Source organism: Xenopus laevis, chromosome 7L, assembly GCF_017654675.1.
Source record: "Xenopus laevis strain J_2021 chromosome 7L, Xenopus_laevis_v10.1, whole genome shotgun sequence".
Classification (NCBI taxonomy): Eukaryota; Metazoa; Chordata; class Amphibia; order Anura; family Pipidae; genus Xenopus; species Xenopus laevis.
The window spans coordinates 19,310,755-19,333,902 of NC_054383.1; the positions used below are offsets into that span (position 1 = coordinate 19,310,755).

Consider the following 23,148-nt stretch of genomic DNA (forward strand, 5'->3'; position numbering starts at 1 on the left):
CAAAAGAGCAAACAGATTTTGTTGTATTCAATTTTGAAATCTGACATATTGTCAGTTTCCCAGCTGCCCCCAGTCATGTGACTTGTGCTCTGATAAACTTCAGTCACTCTTTACTGCTGTGCTGAAAGTTGGAGTGATATCACCCCCCCCCCCAGCAGCCTAACAACCGAATAAGTATCCCTTCTACCAACTGCATCCCATTGGTCGGAATGAACAGCAGGTGGCGGCCTTGTTTCAAATTCATTATATTAGCAGTTTAAAAGCCGTGAATATCTTGAAAACTAGAAAAATAATATAAGTAATAAAAGAAGTACTTATTTTGATGTATACTTCTTCTTCTGTGCCCAGGAAATACAAGAAGGAGGCAAATAATTCAAAAACTATAAAAAAAAAAAATGAAGACAAATTGAAAAAATGCTTAGAACTGGCCTTTCTATAACATACTAAAATTAACATAAAGGTGAACTCCTTTAAAAGGAAACAATCCTGTCTGAAATCCCCACAGATCTGAACAACGTTTTGTTACCCACCAGTGTGCTTTTCTGCAATAAAAATTCACCACGCAGTCCTTCAGTGTAAACAGTGAAACAGTGAAAATACATATCATTTTATGTTGCAGCTACATCTGCATTTTACATTTTATACAAGAATGTCCTGACGCAGCACTGGATATCCTTTTTCACAGGGAAGGAAAACTAAATCTCAAGATTTGTAGGAAGCGTATAAAGAATTTAAAGTGAGTTTATTTTCATTTGCTTGGTTTGTATTACATTATTAATAGCCATAATAATTGGCTTACTCTTGCTGTACCCGCTGGAGCTAGCGATTTGCTCCGTTAAAAGGGAGCCATTATTATTATGAAAACTTACTCCACTGTAGTGGATGTTTAATATAGTATAAGACTTTTAATATTTTTTTCTGGTACTTGATTATATATTTAACAATTTATTTGTGAGTTGCTCAACCTAACATCATTTTTTATGGAGTGTAACCAACACAAACATGCTGTGAGTCGCTGACAGCTTTCACCTGGTTTAATAGGCTGATTCCAACACGAGTCAGCAATCTGTAATGCATTACTAACACACAGCATGTTTATTGTTTTTTTTTACAGATAGCATAGTAACTAAAGGTGGCCATACACAGGCAGATTAAAGCTGCCAATATCGATCCTTTAGACCGATTTGTCAGCAGATTTGCTGTGTGTGGGGGCATCCGACGCGTCTCTCCCCGAAAATTCGGGCAGATATCGATCGGGCTGGTTTGATTTTTCATGCAATCGACGGGCCTCATCAGATAGTTGATGCGGTCTTACCACCCGTTGACACCCATTTACTTTGTATAATTACAATACAGTATCGCCCTTCTGTTGGGCATATCGGGGACAGCTCCGCTTGTTTGGCGACCTATCCAAATGAGTAGATCTTATTGTGTATGGCCACCTTAAAAATGCTCCATCTGTGGATATTAGTAAACCTGCAATGTTTTCCATAATTTATGCTAAGCAATGGCATTCAATTCACAGTTTGCAGAAGGTACAGTATGGGGGCGATTTACTAACATTTGGATTTCCCTTTTTTCCCCCACAAATCATATTTTTTCTCTAAAGATTTGTGTTATTTTTAATTCTCTAAAACTCTAAAAATGTGAGCTTTATTAAGTGGGAAAACCACTTAAAAAAACTGTTATACAAAACTTCGGCAATTAAAGGTATGTCAACTGGAAGCTGCTCTGATCCGATTGGACATTTCTTTTGCCATTCAGATTTGTAGAAGTTTTCGGGTTTCTTCTTTTAGAGGTTTTTGTATTTTTTCAGCACATCGTTCAGCATTTTTTTCTGTTTGTACTTTTTTGATTCTGATCTTTTTCAATAAATTCCATGGCGTTTGTGGTTTTAGCGAAAACAAGTTTATTTGTGGTTTCAAAATGCTCTAATACATATATGGGACCTGTTATCCAGAATGCTCAGGAGGTTTCTTTCTGTAATTTGAATCTTCATACCTTAAGTCTACTAGAAAATGAATAGGCTGGTTTTGCTTAATAGTGTTCACAAAATGGCCACTGCCTGTTTGCTGTGATTGTGAATTTCAAGATTGAAGGAAACAAAATGTAAATAATTTATATAGAGTAAGTAGCATTTATTTGGTTTGAATAATATCATAAAAAAGGATTTGATATTATTTCTTAGGGTGACAGGTCCCCTTTAAATGTATTTGGAATGTTTCCCTTGATTTTTTTTATTTTTATCATACTTTTTCTCAGTTGCCAACCCCCTGTACCACCACAACACTTTCTACTTTTTTGCTTTTACAAAGGACTTTGCATTTTTATGAAGATAACAGAATTATATTATCATTCATCTCTAATTGTTGTTGAATCCCTGGGCCGTTATAATTTTGTTGCAGTCATGTCTTTGGCTTGTACAATTTTGTCTTCCTTTCAAAGAGTAATTTTTCTAAAATGTATGCATTTAAACACAAACAAATGTGTTACTTCCTTGTAGGGGAATTCTGGCTTATTGGTAATCAAATTATCTTATCATTTATGTTCAACAAATAAGAAATCTGAGGGCATAGTTGATAGTACACGCAAAACACATTTACATTTTTAAGGAAAATACATTTATAGTGTGGGGGTCATTTAGTTAGTACATGATACCAGAATAAAGCCCCTTAATTTTGTACTGGCCTACTTATAAGATACATGAAGTAAGGGTAGAACTCCACGGGCACCAGCTTCTGTTCCGATGTGCTAAGATGAGTAGCAGGTATCACATCAGAAGTTCCGAATCTAAGGTAAGTAATAGGAATGTTGGACGTTGTCCAAGTAATAGGAATGTCGACTGTCGGATGCGAACACTGCATGTCGTGTCTTCATCCAACAGTTGTGTCATGTCAGATGCACACAACGACAACGTCCAACATTCCTATTACTTACCTTACATTTGGCGCATCCACGTGACGCCTGCTATTCATCTCAGCATGTCGGAACGGATGCTATCATACTTACTCCAGTGGAGTTCTACCCTTATGCTGGAGGGTGGATATGGGATACAGAGCTTGGGCAGGTAGACCTCAAGCATGTCTTTGCCATGACTGGGGATCCTATGAATGATGGTTAGTCTATGTAGTTATGGAGGCTAAAGTGGGACTTCTGGAGTCATAGATATGGTTCTGAAAGGGAAGTAATGAGTTCATCAGGCAAGGTACCCTTATTGTGACCAAAGAGGAACTATACAAGGAGTGAGGCTAAAATTCTGGAACTGGTGTAGAGGCAGCACCAGGCAGAGCTGAGGCAGGATCAGGAGGGGCTGGGGCAGGACTGAGGCAGGACCAGGCAAGATTGAGGTAGGACCAGAAAAGACTGAGGCAGGATCAAGGCAAGATGAGAGTACGAGGAGCAAGAGTTAGGGACAAGCCACAGTGCTCAAGCTATAATAACACTTTTGCCAGGGTCAGATTCGGATGTGTGAGGCCCACCAGGGCTACTACCCCATTGGCCTCCACATGCCCTCTGAGCCCCCAGCCCAGTCACCCACTACCAACCACTCCCCCCACCCATGCATGCAGGAAAGCAGTTGGTGCAGTGATGGTGGAGGACAGACGGGAACCAGGTTTGCGTTAGTAGGGTCCACAAGGGCCAGAGCCCACCTGTTTAGTTTCCCATTGGCCCAGTTCGACCCTGACTATTGCTCAGGCCAGGCAATGAGGTAGAACAAGGGTTTAAATAAGGCACCGCCTGTTCTGATTGGCTGACCTTACATGACCAATAAAGCTGCTGGGATGTGATGGGAAGACCAAGTGAAAATATCAGAATTATCAGGAACCGGCTTATTGCTCTCCTGGCCCAGTAGATAAGGCAGAGTAGCTAAAAAGCAGAAGGGTCCTGATTCAGATGTCAGTAGAGCCCTACACCATGCTTCCCAGAAAAGTCTATACTAGTCTTCCAGTCTTTTGTAGCTTTAGTCCTATTAAATCAGTGGTATCAAGTATGATACTTACATGTCAGGTGGCAACCCTTGCAGCAGAATGGGACATAGATATCCAGGGATCCAGGTGTCTGCCAAGGATCTGTAGAATTGGGTTAGCCCAAGGGAACTTTTGGGAGCCCACTGTTAAAGGGTGGTTCACCTTCAAGTTCACTTTTAGTATGTTATTATTATTTTCCTTCTTTTTCTGCCTCTTTCTTGCTTTCAAATGGGGTTCACTGACCTCATCTAAAAACCAGTACAAATCTATTATCATCGCTACTTTGTAATTATTTATCTTTCTATTCAGGCCTTCAATTTATATTCCAGTCTTTTATTGAAAGCAATGAATGGTTGCTAGGGTGATTTGGACCCTAGCAACCATATTGCTGAAATTGCAAACTAGAGAGCTGCTTAATAAAAAGCTAAAAAAAACACAAATGAACACAAAAAAAACACAAATGATAAAAAGTGAAAAGCAACTGCAAACTGTCTCAGAATATCACTCTCTACGTCATACTAAAAGTTAAAGGTGAACAATCCCTTTAAGCATGACGGCAGAATTTAATTTGTTTACAGAATATTCTTTTTCTGCAAATCTGTAGCTGTACTCATGAGATGGAGCTGCCATACTGTTATATAGAAAAGATAAAAACATAATTTTAATTGTTGTAGTTGTGTTCTCCTTCTTTTACTTCATTCTTTGCTTGAAATAAAGGTAAGCCTTTCAATACATATGGCACGTAAATTTGCACATTAAGAAAATTCCTAAGGTAATGGCAGCCAAAATCAGAGTGACCGTGGGTATGACTGGTCTATACTTGTGGTCTAGTTGGAGAGTGAGATGTGTTATTTTGTTTCTACTTTTACATCAGACCCCAAAAATAATAGCTGCTGTTTCATGCCAAAAATCCAGTCTTGGTCTATGAACTCTGAAGTCAAAGACCCTCTCTAAATCTGTCCTGGACAATGTGGCAGGCTGTTCATCATGGAAAGCTTGAGCGATTGTTTACATTCTTGAGTCACTTTGGGAGGATAATCATAAGTTGCAGAGAGACTGAGAGCAAGATTGATAGACTGATGAACTGCAGAACAAGGTTCACTGGTTCCTCTCAACTCATGGATGAGTAGAGTCAGCAAATATATTTGGCCATTCACAGCATTTCACTGGGCGCAAGGGAAGATGATGTGGAAATGCATTCTTTTTTAAATACAGTGCCATTGATTTGCAACCACAAAGCAAAAATCTGTCTTGGTGCATAAGTTACTACACTTAATTGTGAGGATCCAGTCCATATAACAACATGAACTGTTTTTTGGAAGTCATTATAATGTGAAAAGGAAATTAGCCAGAACCTCTAAGAAGACACAGATATGAGCTGCAATTTAAAGCGAAATGCGTGCAGACATGGGGGACATACAAACTTGGAACTCAGGGGTCCTAGAGCTGCAAAGTAACAGCACAAACCTCTGGGTTGGGCATTTTGCTTTCTGTTGCCATTAGAAATTTTAATCCTGCGTTAAATTGTGCAGGTTTGACGGAAAAAGTTTTACTTGAAGAAATACCTACTTAAAGGGTTGGACAGGAAAAAATCTGGAGGAGTCGCCAGGAAAAGTCTGAAGGGCCCTGGTCTTGTTGCTCCCATGCAACTGCATGTTCTGCAACTGCCTGGACTTGGAAACGATACTTATTTTGGTTTGCTTGAGTCTTATATTGCTGTTGCGTTATTAGTAGTGATGGGCGAATAAATTTGCCAGGCACGAATTTGCTGCGAATTCTCGCGTTTCGCTGCCGGCGAATAAATTCGCAAATCTCTTGCGAAAATTCGCCTGCCGCTATTTCAGATTTTTTCATGAAAACTTTCGAAATGCTCGATTTTGCGTGAAAACGTCCGAATTTTACAAATTTTTCGTGAACTTTCCGTTTCCACAATTCTCCATTTCGCGAATTTTGCAAGAAATTCGCAAATGTTTCCGCGAAATGGGAGAGATTGGCCCATCACTAATTATTAGAGACTGAAAGTATTGTTGCACTCCTGACACCCTCTCAAGGTATTTCATGAGGCTGTTTCGTCTATGAAGGTTTTCATTCATGCAGGTCATGGTATATCTAGTATATCTTTGAGTTGCATGACACAATGGTGATTCTATCCCAGTAACTTCACAGCATTCACAACCGCATTGAGTTTCACTTGGCTTCATTTGTCTCTTCTTTTTAGAGACATCTGCTGTATGTACCTGGAGGAATACCAAGGACAACACCCTATGCACATCTTCCCAAGCATTCATCAGTCACTGAATCCCAGCTTGGGGCTTCAGAGATTGTCACCCTCCTTTTATAAGAGAATATTTGGTCTTGCATATTTACACAATAGAGTAGGGTTAAACATAAACGTTGATATAGAAAGAACAAAGTCAATCATTGAAGGAGATGGTATTAGGTACAGACTCTAAGCATCTTTGTCAGCTCTTTTATGCTGTTTAGGCACCACAGATTTATAGCAAAATGAGTTGTGAAACAGACAAATGCATTTATTATTTCTTTATTTCCTAAAGAAACCAATGTGGAGCAGACCATCCTCACTTATGAGGCTTCTTTGCAAATATGATGAGACATGAGTGAACTCCTTGTTCTCAATGCTTGGCAGTAGTTGCTGCTTTTTTTATATAAAAGCTAAAGTGCCAAAATATTGCATTCCTCTTGATTTAGTGATGATTTTTTTTCCGTGTAGGCAGCAAGAAAGTATATGTAACAGCACCACTTGCCTACAGCCGAAACCTATATTGGAATATGGATAATTGGTTAAAGGGTTTTGAACCCAAAAATAACATTTTGTAACTGAAAACAGTATTTGTCCCTTTCAGCAATGCAGGTTCTGTCTCTTGAAAGACTTTAGCAGGTCAGCCTTGCATGCTTCATCAAGAGCCAATAGAAAATAAAGACAGATGTTGCTTTCAATAGCAGTTACATTCACAAAAACAAACATTAAAACCACTGAAAACTTGAAATGAATTTCAGGTTGAAAGTTGTGTAGAACTACAGGAGAATGAAAGAAGAATCTCAACCCTCCAACCCACCCTAACAGGTCTCCCTCTCCATTCCTGAACTGCTCCACCAGGGACTCAGCAACTTTCCTGGCTGAAAAATGCAGAGTAGCTGTAATGTGTGGTATCCCAAAACCCAGAAGAAACCCCAAGATCCCAGTCTTGGCTCAAGCTTCTGTCTCTTAGAATCGCTTTTTGCTTCGGGAGGAGCCATCCGCTACTCAGATGGCGCAAGGTCTTAAAATGAGAGGACCAAGGGGGAAGTTCTGGGCAAGCAAGGGAACTGTAACTTATATGGGAATGATGGGGAACAGAGAGCGTAGTCATGGAACAGGCCGGGTCACTACCAATCAGTACAGGATCAGGAACCAGGAATCCAGGATAAACAGGTTGGGGTCAAAACAGTAACATGGTACTAAGTCAGGATCCGAGAGAATGGTCAGGAACAGGCAATGGTTGGTACAGGCAGCAAACAATCAGAGGTCAGGAACAGGCAAGGGTCAAAGAACAGATAATCAAACTTCAATTACACCCAAGAACTATCAGGAAATAGACCTACATTGGGCAATAATTCAGTGCAGAGTAGGGGGTTTAATAGCCAGACTAATGGCTTACACGGAATACCCAACATGAGCATGTGGAGTTGAAGCCCATAAAAATCATGTTTCAAATGCACTGTGTTGGTGACCACAGTGAAAAGAACCAACATTGGTGCTCGCCAACACTGCTGCTCTACTCTGAATTTTTAAAAAAAGTAGCTACTATTTGATGAAAGCCTGGTGGTACAGTTTGGGAAGGCAAAAGGAAGGCCTGTTGAGGCGATTGGGCTTCTTCTCAGGTTTCAGTTCTCTTTATTTCTTTTATTAAGGCAAAATGTTGGAGCAAAAGTTTAAGAAAAACCTCAACCCCCTGCCTAAAGGTCTCCCTCCCCATTCCTGAACCATACCACCGGCAATTTAGGTCTTCTTCACTGCAATCCCCAACATGAGCATGTGCAGTTGAAGGTCATCAAGATCTTGCTTCAACTGCACATTCTCTGTGTTTTGGACCACAACGAAGAGGACATGATGTGGTGGTGCTCACCAACACTGCTGCGCTAATCTGCATTTTTCAGACAGGAAAATTTGTAGCTGCCATTTAGTAAAACCCTGGTGGTGCAGTTTAGGAGAGCAGCAGGAGGACTGTGGATGCGACTGTGGAGGCTTTTTTATACTTTCATTTCTTTCACTAGCAAAATGTTAGTTTTGGAATTATATTCCAGTCAAGGCTTAGCGATGATAGCAAACGAGAGTCAGACGAGAGAACGCTTGATTAAAACATTCTTTATCAGGTACCAGAAAATCTAATTTGTGTGAAGAATTAAACTGGATTGTAGAAAATATTAAACTTGAGGAATTATGTGAATAAATTGTAAATTACTGAATGTTTTTAGAGGCATTGCAATATGACATTTGTCACCGTCTTGCAACCGCGTTTTCTACAACGTAATTTGCTCCCATTATATATAGGATATTTGGTGCTCTACTTTATTTCGTTGATTTTAATACAGGGCTGCACCATAAATCATGGGGCGCCGCTCTAATTGGCTTTAAATAATTGATCAGTGTAATGTGTCTTTTATTTGCATTATGGATGGAAGTTCCTTTATCTTCTGTACTTGTTGATAAAAGTTAATGTCCTTGTTGTTTTCCTTGATGTATAACGTAACATTATCTGACTCTAATTGGAGAGATGTATTAGATCCGAGCCTGAATCTAAAGGACTCTGTAATACAGTGTCTTTATCTTGTTTATTGACTGTAGAGCTTTCGTCTTGATAATATTCTCTATAGGACAAGGATGGACATTTTTTATCATCTTATTGTATCATGTGACATATATATATCATCTAATATTTTACTTTATTTATTATTTATTTTCTGTTTAAAGGAATAAAACTAAATACAACATCCCTTCTAATGAAGCTGCATAATTAGCTGTATAAATATATACCAGATATTGTAATTTTAGCGCCGTAGCACAACAATGGCATACACTGTATGTTGGCAAAAATGTAGGTGGTATTTTTTAGTGGAAGGTTGGAAATAAGCAGTGTAGATAGGGCAAAAATTATACAAACGAAGTTGCTTATAGCAGGTCTATCTATGACATAAAAAAACTTTAATTCAAAAGTGAAAGAGCAAATTACAAGAATGGGTGCAAAACTGATTGGATGTTGATGTTATGGTGATGGTAAATTGAATATTTTTTAATTGGACCAGTGTTGTTAGTGGAGTCTTGCAGGGGTTCTTTGCTTTTTAACTTCTTTGTATGACCTTGATGTGGGCATTGAAAATGCTGTCTCCAGTTTTTACTGTTGATACTAAATTGTGCAAGTTTCATGCAGGATGTTGCCAGTTTGCAGAGAGAGATTAGATTACATTGGAAAACTGGGCAGCAAACTGGAAAATGAGGTTCAGTGTTGATAACTGCAAGGTTACGCACTTTGGTTGTGAGTTGGGGTCTCCTAATTTGAGAAGGAACTGGGGATTTTTGTGGATAACAAGTTGTCTAATTCCAGGCAGTGTTCAGTCAGTGATTGTAATGGCACCAAGCTGTGAAAGGACGTGGGCAGAGTGTAGGACTCACACACACACAGCTCCTTTAGGGAATGACACTCTTTATTGTAGATCCTGTGTTAGCCAGTCAACATTTAGTAGTTCTGCCTGCAAATTCTGCCAGGGTTGGGTATGGTACTGCTGGTAACTGGAACATGTGGGTATAGCTGTGATGGTTTATAGCTGGGCAGTCTCTGTGATCTTCCATGTATATAAAAAGATTAATATCTGGAATTCTTGGCAGTCAAGAACGGGAACAGTCCCTGTCGTAAATGCAGAATAGGGATTGATTATTTTTGCCAACTACAAAGGCAGCTTCCAGAGGGGGCCAATCACATGACATTTTGGGTGGGCCATTATAAAGACCAAACCAGCCCTGACTTGTGATAGAGCTAATTACAGTTAATACTGCTGGGCCAATAGCATGCCCACTTTAGTAGTATAGGTTCCAAACAGTAACCAGATCTTTCAAGGGGACTTTGGGCCAACTATGTATATTGTATTACTTGTCAAACAGAGGGTCCTGGCTTTGTTTGTCCACCCAGTGGTGGTCAATTACCTTGAGAGGACTGGAACACGGGACTGGCTACACTTAACATTCAGAGCAAAGGTTATCCGTTAAAATATATTTGGTGCAACAGTTAGGAATGGGTATTGGGAGACATCGAAGCGTCTATATAACAGTTCCGATTTTTCCCTCCCGATTAAAAATGTGTTTTATCACAAAGACTACTAAAGCAAATAAAGTACTGTCTTAAAGATCATTTTGCCCATTTATAGGCCCCTGGTAAGGCCTCACCTTGGGTATGCAGTGCAGTTTTGGGCTCCAGTCCTTAAGAATGATGTAAATGAGCTGGAGAGAGTGCAGAGATGTTCCACTAGACTGGCAAAATCAAACTAAAAGGAAAGACTATCAAGGTTGTGGTTGTTTTCTCTGGAGAAATCCACGGACACAGTTGACATATGCCAAATGAGAAATTGATGCCATCCCCTCTATGAAAGAATATGCTACAACAATATTCACAAAAATTGGGTGCCAACCGGTGCTTGTATTGGCACATAGTCCATAATTTTGAGTGGATGCTAGTTACTGGGTGCCCATATTTAAGCTGGAATGTGGCAATAACTAATGAGGGTAGACCCCAACCCCTCCAGATGCAGTTTTCTGTGTGCCTTCACATCTGCACAAGAGTCCAGAGAGCCCCGAGGAGGTGTGGGCCCAGTGTGATTGCACCTCCAGTAGTGACGCCCCTGGAATGTGGGCATTTTGGATAAAACATGGTACCCTAATATCATACCTCCCAACTGTCCTGTTTTTCACGGTACAGTCCCGATTTTGACAAATGTCTGCACTGCACTGGAATGGCAGAAAAAGAGACAAAGTTTCTAACTTAATTGGCTTTTGGCAGAGAGCCTAGAATACATACTTAGATACTTGTGTAAAAATATAAGATAAGCAGGTCTCTTGGGAGAACTTAGACTCACAGTTTAAAGGGCAATTCACCTTCATCGGCAAAACTGTAATAACACATAAAAACCACAAAAATGTGTTCAAACTTTCATAATCTGCCAAATTTTGTAAAATGGACATGGTAATAAGAGAGTGTGGTTAAAAAATGGGCGTGATCAAAACATTTCTGTGCTGCAAATCTTTTTGTCCCTCTTTCTATTTCCAAAATGTTGGGAGGTATGTAATATATTTAAACTTATCACCCAAGGCAGTAAGAATAAAAAATGAAAAAAACTTAGTCTGTACCTGAAGACTCAAAAACAACTTGGTAGCAAAGTCACAGAGTTTAACTTTCCACCTTAAGTGAGAGGTGAACTGAGCTTTACATACAAGATAATGGACACACGCATGCATACACAACATGCTCTTTTCTTTCCCATTTTCAATTTGCTAAGTCAGTAATTGTGCTAATAATTCTCCCGGCATTGCAAATTAAGGTCTGTGCAGTTTTGTTATTTTGTATTTTCAATGTGACCCAGCTGTTTGCTATTGCCGTCATCTGTAAATAAAACACCTCGCTATTGATCCATTCAAAAGTTGCCAAATACTGCAAAGCGAATGCTAACGGAAAGAGAACACATTGTTTCTTGGCTCAGGCTACTGCCTATAAGGGAAAAATAGCTTTGGTGCTGGGAAACCTTAGCAAAATGCTTACTGTTGCAAACATATTTTCTCTCATATCTATGTAGTTCCGTTATTCTCAGTTTCTTCTGCTATTTCATGCCAAGACCCTCATTATCTGCTTATAGTTCTTTACAAGATTGTTTCTCTTTTTTTTATTAGATGACACATTTTCCTTACTTCTTCTCACTGACTATACAAAGTTACTCCTCATTTTATACTCATTATACTCACTATAAAGAATAGATCTGCTCATTTTGTGTGGTCACCAAACAAGCAGATCTTTGGCAGCGTCTTGTTGGGCCAAACATTTAGCCCCTGATCCAATGATTGGAACCTATGCAGAGCCACCAGGAGAGGACTGCTCAACTATATATATATTTCTAGACTGGCTAGATCAGGAATCCCCAACCTTTTATACTCAAGAGCCAAATTCAGTTGTAAAAAGAGTTTGAGCAGAAGCACCTGCGAGTTCCAAATAAGGGCTGTTATTGGCTATTTGGTAGCCCCTATGTGGACTGGCAACCTACAGGAGACTCTGTTGGTCAGTACTCCTGTTTGTATGCAATCAAAACTTGCCTCTAAGCCAAGGTTTAAAAAATAAGCACCTGCTTTGAGGCTACTGGGAGCAAAATCCAAGGGGTTGTAGAGCAACATGTTGCTCGTGAGCCATTGGATGGGGATCACTGGTCTACAGTAGAAACTCAAACTTATCTGATGGATATCTGGCTGATATTTGTCCAGTTATTGGTCAGGCATGCCATGTGGAAGGACCCATGGATACACCAATAAGCTGTTGATGAGCTAGAAAGGTAGATTTGCCAGCTTTTGTCAGCCTGTGTACGGCCACTTTAAATATAGGAAATTTAGTTAAAGAGTGGCTTCACCTTCTTCCTATGGAATTATATAGTAGAATACTGGCAAATCTCCACATTGAGTATGACAAATGGGAGTTGCACCTGCTGGAAGCTAGTGTTTGGCTGTCTATACTGCCCAGTAACACCACATTATGACCCATGGGCTGCTGCTCTGCACAGGGATGAAGTGGGCTGTCTGGGGCCTGAAGGCCTCTCTTCCCGGCATCTACCAGGTTCTGGCATGGGAGTGGCTATGTTCCAGTAGGGCAGTAGCGGGAACAGGCCAGGTTGCAGAGGCCCAGAAGGCCAGGCCTTATGGGTTTTTTTCTTGTTTCCGACACTGGCTTTGTACCCCCTGCTGATTTCCTATAAGGTCTTATAACTTCAATAGGAGAAGCATTTGATGTGATAAGGAGAGCTATAGCCAGCTAAATAATGGCATTTTAGACAAGACTGAAAGTACCAGCTGAGACAATGACAGCATTATTTAATATAATAGCAACACAAAAGCAAAACAATTATACAGTTAATTTCTCTGTGTTTCCACTTGCCAAACTGAAAGTGAAAATTCAAAAATTTCTTGATGAAAAAGAGCAAAATGTTTGTCAGGAAGCTGCTTAGATATCACACAGAATTCTGCTGATGTGGATTGTCTCCATTATGAATAATAGGCACCCAGTCCCTAGTGATCATAATACATTGATATAAATATGGTCCATGATTTGAGGAAGGAATTAGCTAATTAACTGGAATTGAACCTGACCACCTCTGCCCTCGTAGGTAAAAATGTTAGCAGCAAGGGAAGTTGAGAATACAACAGCGGTGAAGAACATGTGATATACAGGCATCTGAAAGGTCAAAACACATCCTTTATTGGGAAAACTCCAAATCACAAGCATTCCGCATAACAGATGCTATACTTATATACATATAAGATTAGATTAGGGTATTTTCACATATTTTCAGAGCATATGAAATATAGACATGCAAGCCTTTTCCAATTTGCCACCTCTCCAACCCCTCCTGATCTATATAATAATAGCATTATTATACAGGCCTACCGCTAAGGACATCATCTTCTATTTCTGCTACAAAATCAGTGTTGTATTTTTTCTTGGTAGTCTGATCTAATGAGTTAAAGAGCTTTATCCTTGTTGGGCACACAAGCAACTCACATGAATTGCTCCAACCTTTTATCAGTCTTCTCATTAGAACTGAGCAGGGAACGCAACAAGGAACCGGTAATTAAAACTGTGAATAGCTTGGAGGAAGAGTGAGATTACATTAAAAATCTGCTCAAAAGAGCACAAATGAGTGAGTGTCAGTGGCCATCCCAGGAATTCTGAAGAGTCACACTGGGAAAGGACCGTTATGATATTCTTCACTGTAATGTTTTTCAATTCATTGCCTGAATTAAGAACTAAATTACTTTGCCTGAGAGCACAGTCAGCACAGAGAGAAAATAAGGAGCTTGTTATTCATAAAGCATTGTGGCTGCTCTCCTCCCACTGCGACTTTTCGTCGTTAAGCTGGAGAACGATAATTAGAGAGTATCAAAAGAGTTTGTACATGCATCCAGCTTACTTTGTCATGCAATTTAAGATTGTAAAATCCCTTTTTGATATATGGAGTTTAGGCTTTGGAGAGTTTAGGAGGTTTGTTGACCCATTCATTGGGCTTATGTTGAATTTATGAGTAGAATGTTCATTCAAGTTTTGTTCTTTTAACCAAACTGAAACAAAAAAAGAATCTCACTCCAACTTCAAATAATGAAGTAGGAAGAAAAGTTTGTGAGCTTAATCATCAGGAGCTTGTGCTTGAGTGGGAGAAGGATGATGGGATGAAGAAGGGGACTCTCAGATCTTACGAGATGAAACTGCTGATTGATGTGTCTCGGCATGGGATCTGCACTCTGTCCCTTTATCCATCAGATGGAGAATCATAAAAGGCGCATTTAGCTTGAGTAACTTTAATGGCAAAAAGTAGCAGGACAAAGCCGTGCTGATTGTCGGAAGGCTTTTGTTCTGCAGAGGGTACTCCTTACTTTCAGCTTTAACAAAAAGTGAGAAGAAATACCATTTAAAAAAAAGAGAAAATGTGAAGTCGCGCAGGGACAATCCTTGATGTATTTTGGCTGCATCATTTCTTTTCTGTTCAAACGCACAACAGAAAAAAAGACACGGCAAAAGATGGGTCATTTTTATTGCATTTTTAATGCATTTTCCCTGCAGATTTTTGTCCTGTGCTGAGAAAAAAAAGTGTTTTGTCATAAGGCAAAAGTCATATACACAAGAGCACTTGTCCTTCTCTGTAGCCACTGCCTTCTGCTGGGTACCACCTGGTCCAACTGGCAGATTGCAGGCACAAGGTAGTCCAAGGTTGAACTTGGGGCGGGGGAGGGGAGGGCACACAGTCTGTGTGTTATTAATCAGTGATTTTGGCTTCCATAAGACTCATTTCTTCTGCACCAGTCACCCCGACTACTAAGTCTTTAAGCTAGAGGTGCCAAACCTTTTTACCTGAAAGTCCCAGTACAGTCATTTTTTACTCTCTTTAGAACACCTTTTTGTGCTCCCCTTTTATTATTTGCTGAAAAATAAAAAATGATTTCACCATTGTCACCATATACTTATCTAAACGTGTGGTTCTGAGAGATTTCAAGGGAAAGTTAACCCTATCTTAACATTCACAACTTAAGCGGTTTTAAAGGGGAAAGTTAACCCTATTTCACTAATTGTAGAAAAAGACATTGGTGAAAGGAAAAACGTTTTATTTTTCAGCAAATATTGAAAGGGAAGCACAAAAAGGTGTTACAAAGAGAGTAAAAAATTACTACACTATATATATTTATATATTTTGTTTTTGTTTGTTTATTTATTTATTTTTTCTTGCTGTCTTTTCTCGAGCTTCTTAGGGAGCAATGTTTCATCATTTTGGATTATTTATCATTTTATAACTGGTTGGAGAACGGAAAGAAACAGTTAGAGGATTGAACTTTCCTTGAAAAAACTGTTTTGTGGTGTTGATTGGTAGCCAGAAAGAGGTGCTGTGAGTGTGATGGGCGAATAAATTGGCCAGGTATGAATTTGCGGCAAATGTCCGCATTTCGCCATCTGCAAATACATTCGTGAAACTTCACGAAAAAGCTTGCGTCAAAATTGGCACGTGTCAAAAATATTCTACATTGACTTTAATGCATTTGGACAAAATAGACATGTGTATAAAAATTGTCGCAGGCATCGAAATTGACACACGGCAAAATAATTTTAATGCCCAAACTTTTCGCTTTTTGCCCATCACTAGCTGTGACCGCAGGTGTAGGTTATAGGTTGGCCAGTCCTACTTATGATGTCCATTTTGGCCTTGGTCCCACCACAGAGGACAGGCAGCCATATACACCAAGCTGTTCCATTTAAGCTCGCCTCTACTCTCACTTTTGATGATTTTGTTTTTCTATAAGTCGCATTCAGCTATATATTTCCCCAGAAACTGACACAGAGGCACCCAACTGTGAGCCATCTCAATCTTTGCTAATGATATTATATTGTGATCCAGACAGTAACTTTATGCATGCCTCAGGCTTACATTATGCATCTTTAAGTTTAGATTTAGTCCTTAATTACAAACTAATTATCATTATTAGCCAGCTATAACTTGAATGATTATTACCAGCCTGCTGCTTCCCACACATCGAGCCGTACACACTGGAAAAACGATGTTTATATTAGATGCGTTGTCAGTGCCTCGAAACACAAGAGAACACACAATTACAACATTACAATTTTATTAAAAATAAATGTTTCTGTAAATATGTAATGGTTTTGGTTGCTTTTTATACTGTTAAGGAGTTATAGACAAGGCTTAACAATCGGGTGAAATGTACCCTGTGGCCACTGGGCCCTGACTAATATATAATCTCCCTGTCTCCTTCTCTATATATAAATATATACATATTTGTGTGACAGGTCATCTTCATGGATTTATGGGACCCAGTGACTTAGAGTTAGGGCCTAGATAAACGCTTGTTTCTCCAGCTGGATTAAGTATGGCTACATTTGCCTCTTCTAGAGTCGTCTCCCACTTACCGTTAATCAATGCAGCCATCGGTTAGTTAGTTTGTTACTTAAAACTAAGGGGGAAATGACTAAAGGGTGAAGTGGCTAGACTCTGGCACAAATTTGCACTCTAACGCCTGGCGAAAGAGAGTTAATACCCAAATTCACATAGTTTTTGATTTTACTGACTGTTACCTCTATCGCCAGACTTGCCTTCACCACCTCAGACCAGGCAAAGTGCAATAGAGTAGATAGGAGTTCCTCAAAAATAAGTTGAAAATTTTTCTAAGTTCCACAAAATGCTGGCGTCTTTTACTTTTTGCAGGGTGATTTTTTTGGGGTACCCTCCTTCTCCCCTACATTTGATAACATATGGCACCTAAACCAAACTGTGGGCATAAGTGTAGGGCATTATAACACCTCTATATAATTTTATTAAGGTTCCCTGGCCTTGTTAGTGTAATAGTAGTTGATGCAACATATAACTTTAACTGCACGCCGTATGCAAATTAGCATAATTCGAACTGCTGAGCTTATTTTCGCAAGCGGAACTTCGCCAGCGTTCGTTACCCTGTGCGCGACTTCGGATCTTCGTGAATTAGCGTTGTCCCGGTGAATTTACGCCTGGCGAAGTGTTGCGATGTGCGCGAAGCCAGCTCTGGCGAATTTTCGCCGGTTAGTGAATCTGCCCCCGGTCTTTTCCTGGAATTGGGATATCTAGACAAGAAGGTAAATACCACAATACAAGTGATGGGGGATAATAAACAGAAGGGAGGAACATATTACAAGTATAGGATCCGTTATCTGGAAACCCATTATCCAGATAGCTATGAATTACCGGAGGACATCCTTTTTCTCTGTAATAATAAAACAGCACCTTGAACCCAACTAAATTCTTCTTGGTGGCAAAACAATCCTGTTGGGTTTAACTAATGTTTTTAGTAGACTTAAAGGGGTGGTTCACTTTTTAGTCAACTTTTGGTATGTTATAGAATGGCCAATGCTAAGCAACTTTTTAATTGGTCTTCATTATTATTTTTTTATAGTTTTTGAATTATTTGCCTTTCTGACTCTTTTCAGCCTTCAAATAGGGATCACGGACTCCCATTTAAAACGAATACTCTGTAAGGCTACAAATATATTTTTATTGCTACAATTACTTATCTTTCTATTGAGGCCTCTCCATTTCATATTCCAGTCGATTAAGCATATCAGTGCATGGTTGCTATGGTAATTTGGACCCTAGCAACCAGATTGCTGAAATTGCAAACTGGAGAGCTTCTGGATGAAAAGCTAAATAACCCAAAAACCCAAATAATAAAAAAAAATGAAAACCAATAGCAAATTGTCTCAGAATATCACTCTCTGTATCATACTAAAAGTTAATTCAAAGGTGAACAACCCCTTTAAGGCATGGATATCCAAATTGTGGAAATACCCCTTATCCAGAAAACCCCAGTTCCTGAGCATTCTGGTTAACAGGTTCATTGTGTACAATGTAATCGGTAAGTCTTCTCAGGGACTCGAGGCAAATAGTGTAATTTGTTATTCCGAGTCAATATGGTAGGCTCTTCTTATACCTCAATATACATGGAGATGAGTTCAGACTGCAGTATTCCTGAAAGAGGGGTAACCAATTGCCCCTCGTATATATCTGTCCAGAGGCCATTTTAATGACGTTGGTAGTTACAGACAACTTTTGAAAACTCTATCTATGAAGCATAGGATATATCTGAATGTAGTGAATCAAACTGAAGCAAAATAACAAGTTGTAAAAATTCACAAATTTTGCAAAAACAGCAGGAAAAAATCTGACATCTAAAATACATTTCAAATGTTAGTAAGTGTCCTAGAAATTAATTCTACTTTATATCAAACTACACTGAATAAAATAAAACATTGTAAAGGTTCAGTGTTATTTTTAGAAAAATGTATTGAAATAATTAGACAGAATATTTGGATGGGTTAATGATTTCAAAAATGCAGTTCATCTAGATTTTTATATAACCTTTTATTGTGGAGACATCATTGGTGGGGACAACCCTTCATTGTGCTGTTTAGGGCTTCATATACAACAAAGAGTGTTTTGTGCGCTTGTCTAAAATGTGCGCTATAGAGGCGGTCGCACAACTCCATTGTTGGTTCATCCAATCTTCTATTGTTGGAGAATCTTTGCTGCTGAGTTTACCTGAAAATATGCTGAGCGCAGATGTTTGGGGGCATTATGTTAATGCTGCATAATCCATATTAAAAATATTAAAAGGACCAGATGCTTTCTTTCCTATTAATAGATGGTTTTCCTAATGGCTCAACAAAGCATTCATTCATCAAGCAAACCCGTGAAAGACAATGTCAAAAGTTGAAGCTGTTTCATGTCTGGACTACACGTATGGGATCCGTTATCTGGAAACCTGTTATCCAGAATGCTCAGAATTAAAGAAAGGCCGTCTCCCATAGACTCCATTATATCCAAACTGTCCAAATTGTTAAAAATGATTCCTATTTCTCTGTAATAATAAAACAGTAGCTTGTACTTGATCCCAACTAAGATATAATTAATCCTTATTGGAAGCAAAACCAGCCTATTGGGTTTATTTAATGTTTAATTGATTTTCTAGTAGATCCAAATTATGGAAAGATCTATTATCAGGAAAACTCCAGGTCACAAGCATTCTGGATAACAGGTCCCATATCTGTACTACTTTATTTATGAGTAGATTGTTCATAAAGTTGACCCCCCCTAGGAGAATAGAGCCCCTACAGGTTGATGTTGGGTTTCCCTGGAGTAAAAGTGGTGGAGGAGTTTAAGGTAGGCCCACTAATTATGTGTAAAACCCATTAGTTAATTTTAGCCAGGGTAGGGCTATATCCTTTTTTGAGTTGCAACAGGAGCAACAGTGAGAGAAAGGGAGCTTTGGAAGCTAACCTTTAATAGTTCCCTCAAGAGTTTCACCAGTTTTCTAGCTATGGTGAGCCTTTAAGTACAGAGAAGTCTTTCTGTAGTGTGATGGAGGGTTCCCAGTATTCAATTTATATATTTAGAGTTGTATTGATGGACATCTACAGAGGGTTCAGCTAACATCTGATTCCACAAAGAGATACATAAAGTCTTGATAGGAGGCTAAAGTTGGCCTCATCTAGATTATGGTTAAACTTTAACCATACTTCCTGACCACCTGTTGGGGTCATCTGTCCTGTTTGAAAATGTCATCTTTAATTCCTGTGGTTGATTGCTGGAGTTGATGGCCTGAACTAACAGCACATGAAAGATGGCCCTGCACATGTATGCTATCTCTTCAGTCAGATAATGTCCAACCTAAGTCAAGCAGGCCGCATGTAATAACCTGATGTGTAATATACAGGTATGGGATCCGGGATCCCTGCAGGTTTTATAATTTTTGGCATGGCCACTGACTCCAATCCATTTGACCCAAGACTGGAGAGCATGTTAAGTAGTCTAAGCTGAGAAGAACAGAGCATGCTCAGTAGCTAACAGCCAAAGTAAATTCCCAAGAGAAGGACAGAAGGGGGCAGAGGAGAAGAAGGAATCCAAAGTGAAAACCCCAGGTCCCAAGCATTCTGGATAATTGGTCTCATACCTGTAAATGAATGCAAAACAATATATATTATTTATGCTTGCTTTATATATTCTTTATACAAGCTGTACTTCTGCTTCCCAGTTCTTGTCCTTACGTCTGTGTTACATTCAAAACTAAGTGTTTTCAGCTGAACACATAGCAGGCTAAATATATATTATATTGCTGAGAATTACTATAATTTATGAAACCTATTTTTCTGTCAAAGTACATATAAAAGCTTTTTTTCCCTCCCAAGCTGATGGAATAAAGGCAATAATTCACGTGTGGTTAAAAGATGCATATAGGGATACTCACTTTTTATTTATATTTTTCAGAGTTACTCTTACATAGATATGATAGATAGATAATTGATAGATAAATAAAGGGTTGGACTGGGCCGGCGGGGCACAGGGAAAAAACCCGGTGGGCCCTCGCTCTTGTGAGCCCTGCCAGCCCAGATCCGCTCCCTGCCGAATCTTCCAGCAGAATCTCCCTGCCGATCTCCCTGCTGTGACCTCCCTTTATCGAGCAGGTCGCGGCAAATACAAAGTGTGCACATGTGCGGTACGGCAGGGGACTCACTGAGGGGCCCAACTTGGCAGGGGACCCAGAGGGGGGGGCCTGCGACAGCAGCCTGGTGGACCCCAGGCCCCCCAGACCGAATCTGGATAAATACTGTAGATAGATATTTATTTTCACTTAGGATTCCTTCTCCTCCTCTACCCCACTCTGCCCCGATACTTTGGCTTTTGGCTACTGAGCATGCTCATTTCTTCTAAGCTTAGATTACTAAACATCCTCTCCAGTCTTTGGTGAAATGGATTGGAGTCAATGGGCATTTTTTTTTTTGCCATACCAAAAAATACAAAACACACAGGGAAATTCTAACACATTTGTCAGTTGCTAAAAAAAATCTCCTCATTCATATTTATAATATATTTTGCCAGTGTTGTGCTATTTCCTATAACATTATTGGTTCAGATTTTATATATGTAGCACAGGTATAACACCGTTATCCAGCAACCTGTGATCCATAAAGCTCAGAATTACGGAAAAGCCATCCCATAGACTCCATTTTATCCTAAATCCTGCAAAAAAATTTAATAAAAATCCTGCAAAAATCCTGGATTTGGGTAATCCCTAATTTTAATGAGAGCTTTATGGCAGAAATGTAAGCAGTGGAATAAATTGAGGCACAAGACAGACTGATGAGTTCTATGGGTAGACGGATGCCATACAGTTTGTTCCCTTCCCTTCTATACTGTTCCTGTCCCTCAGTTTATGCTAGTCTTTCTTTCCTGTTCATAAATGCTCATATTTAATACAACCATTACGTCTTACAGTCACAGCAGAATTGTATGCCTGCAGGCTGGGGAGATCTAGCCATTTAAAATTAATTTGTCAATTACATCGTTAAAATGTAATACGGGGCTATGCAGCACTCTGCTTCTGTCCGCACACCAACCTGAAACGTCTCAAGCAAATTAAATGTGGCCTTTATACCCTGGCTAATTAGCCAAGTATTGGTTAACGCTGGCTCCTTTGCATACATTCACCATCACTTTAGATTTTACAGCCTTGAAAGTGCATTGGAAATGTCATGATACAGTCTGATGGAAAAGCATTCATGCGGTGCCTGGAGAATCCTGACATCCTACTCAACAGCCAGAGCCTTTAAAAAAAATTAAAAAACAGTTAAATCAAGGCCAGAGCAGGCAGGGCAGTGATGTAGGACCTCCAGTCATACAATTGTATGTATATTCACATGTTATTGCTTCATACACAGGACTCAAGCAGCAAGCCAAAACTGTATCCCCCCCACTCCATTCCTCTATTGTTGTGTCCTAGCATTATTCAAGCCTCTCAAAACGATTAATTTAAAAGTGCTTTTTCGGGTGCTATTGCCTATTTGTATTGTCGTTTTTTTAAAGATGTTAGCAGTTTTTTGACACTGTAGGGGAACAAAATGTTAGAAAAAGAGGAAAGTCTTCTGATGTCACTTTGTTTTAGAAAAGACCAGAGAAGAGTTATCCGACTGTTTCCAGAAGAGCGACATCAGAAGACTTTCCATTCCTTCTTTTGTGGATTTCTCCTGACTATCAGGTCGGTCAGCTGAACTGACAAGCAGATGGCGCTATTGTATTAATTTAATTATAGCAGCAGTATAAAAAAAACTGCTAATCTCTTTAAATAAAAGTAAATAAAAGTATGTGAAAGTATGTTTTTAAGTATGTTGTTCACCTTTTAGTATGACATAAAAAGTGGTTTGCATTTGATCTTCATTTGTGTTTTATTAATTAATAATTTACCTTTTTGCTCTTCAACCTAAAATTTTTTATCAGCTATGTGGTTGCTGGGGTTCAAGTATCTGGGCAGTGGTTTGAATGAAAGACTTAAAGATAAATAGGAGAAGGCCTGAATGGGATGGGACCTGTTATCCAGAATGCTGGGGACCTCTGGTTTTCCAGATAAAGGATCTTTCCGTAAGTCTACTAGAAAATCATGTAAACATTAAATAAACCCAATAGGCTGGTTTTGCTTCCAATAAGGATTAATTATATCTTAGTTGGGATCAAGTACAAGGTACTGTTTTATTATTACAGAAAAAAAGGAAATCATTTTAAAAAATGTGGATTATTTGGATAAAATAGAGCCTATGGGAGACGGCCTTTCTGTAATTCGGAGCTTTCTGGATAACGGGTTTCAGGATAACTATAACAATGAAACTTTATAGACAACAGCTTTTTGGCTGCTGAGGGGTCATTAAATTAAAATAGGGATGCACCGAATCCACTATTTTGGATTAGGCCGAACCCCCCAAATCCTTCACGATAGATTCGGCCGAGTGCCGACCCGAACCCGAATCCGCATATGCAAATTAGGGGTGGAAAGGAGAAAACATTTTTTGCTTCCTTGTTT

At 39.3% G+C, this 23,148-nt stretch overlaps 1 protein-coding gene across 1 annotated transcript in view; it reads left to right on the top strand.

Moving 5' to 3' along the window:
• adam12.L (ADAM metallopeptidase domain 12 L homeolog) overlaps nt 1–23,148 on the top strand; it is a 342,539-nt gene that overhangs the window by 18,532 nt on the left and 300,859 nt on the right. The gene's annotated exons all lie outside the window — the stretch shown is intronic.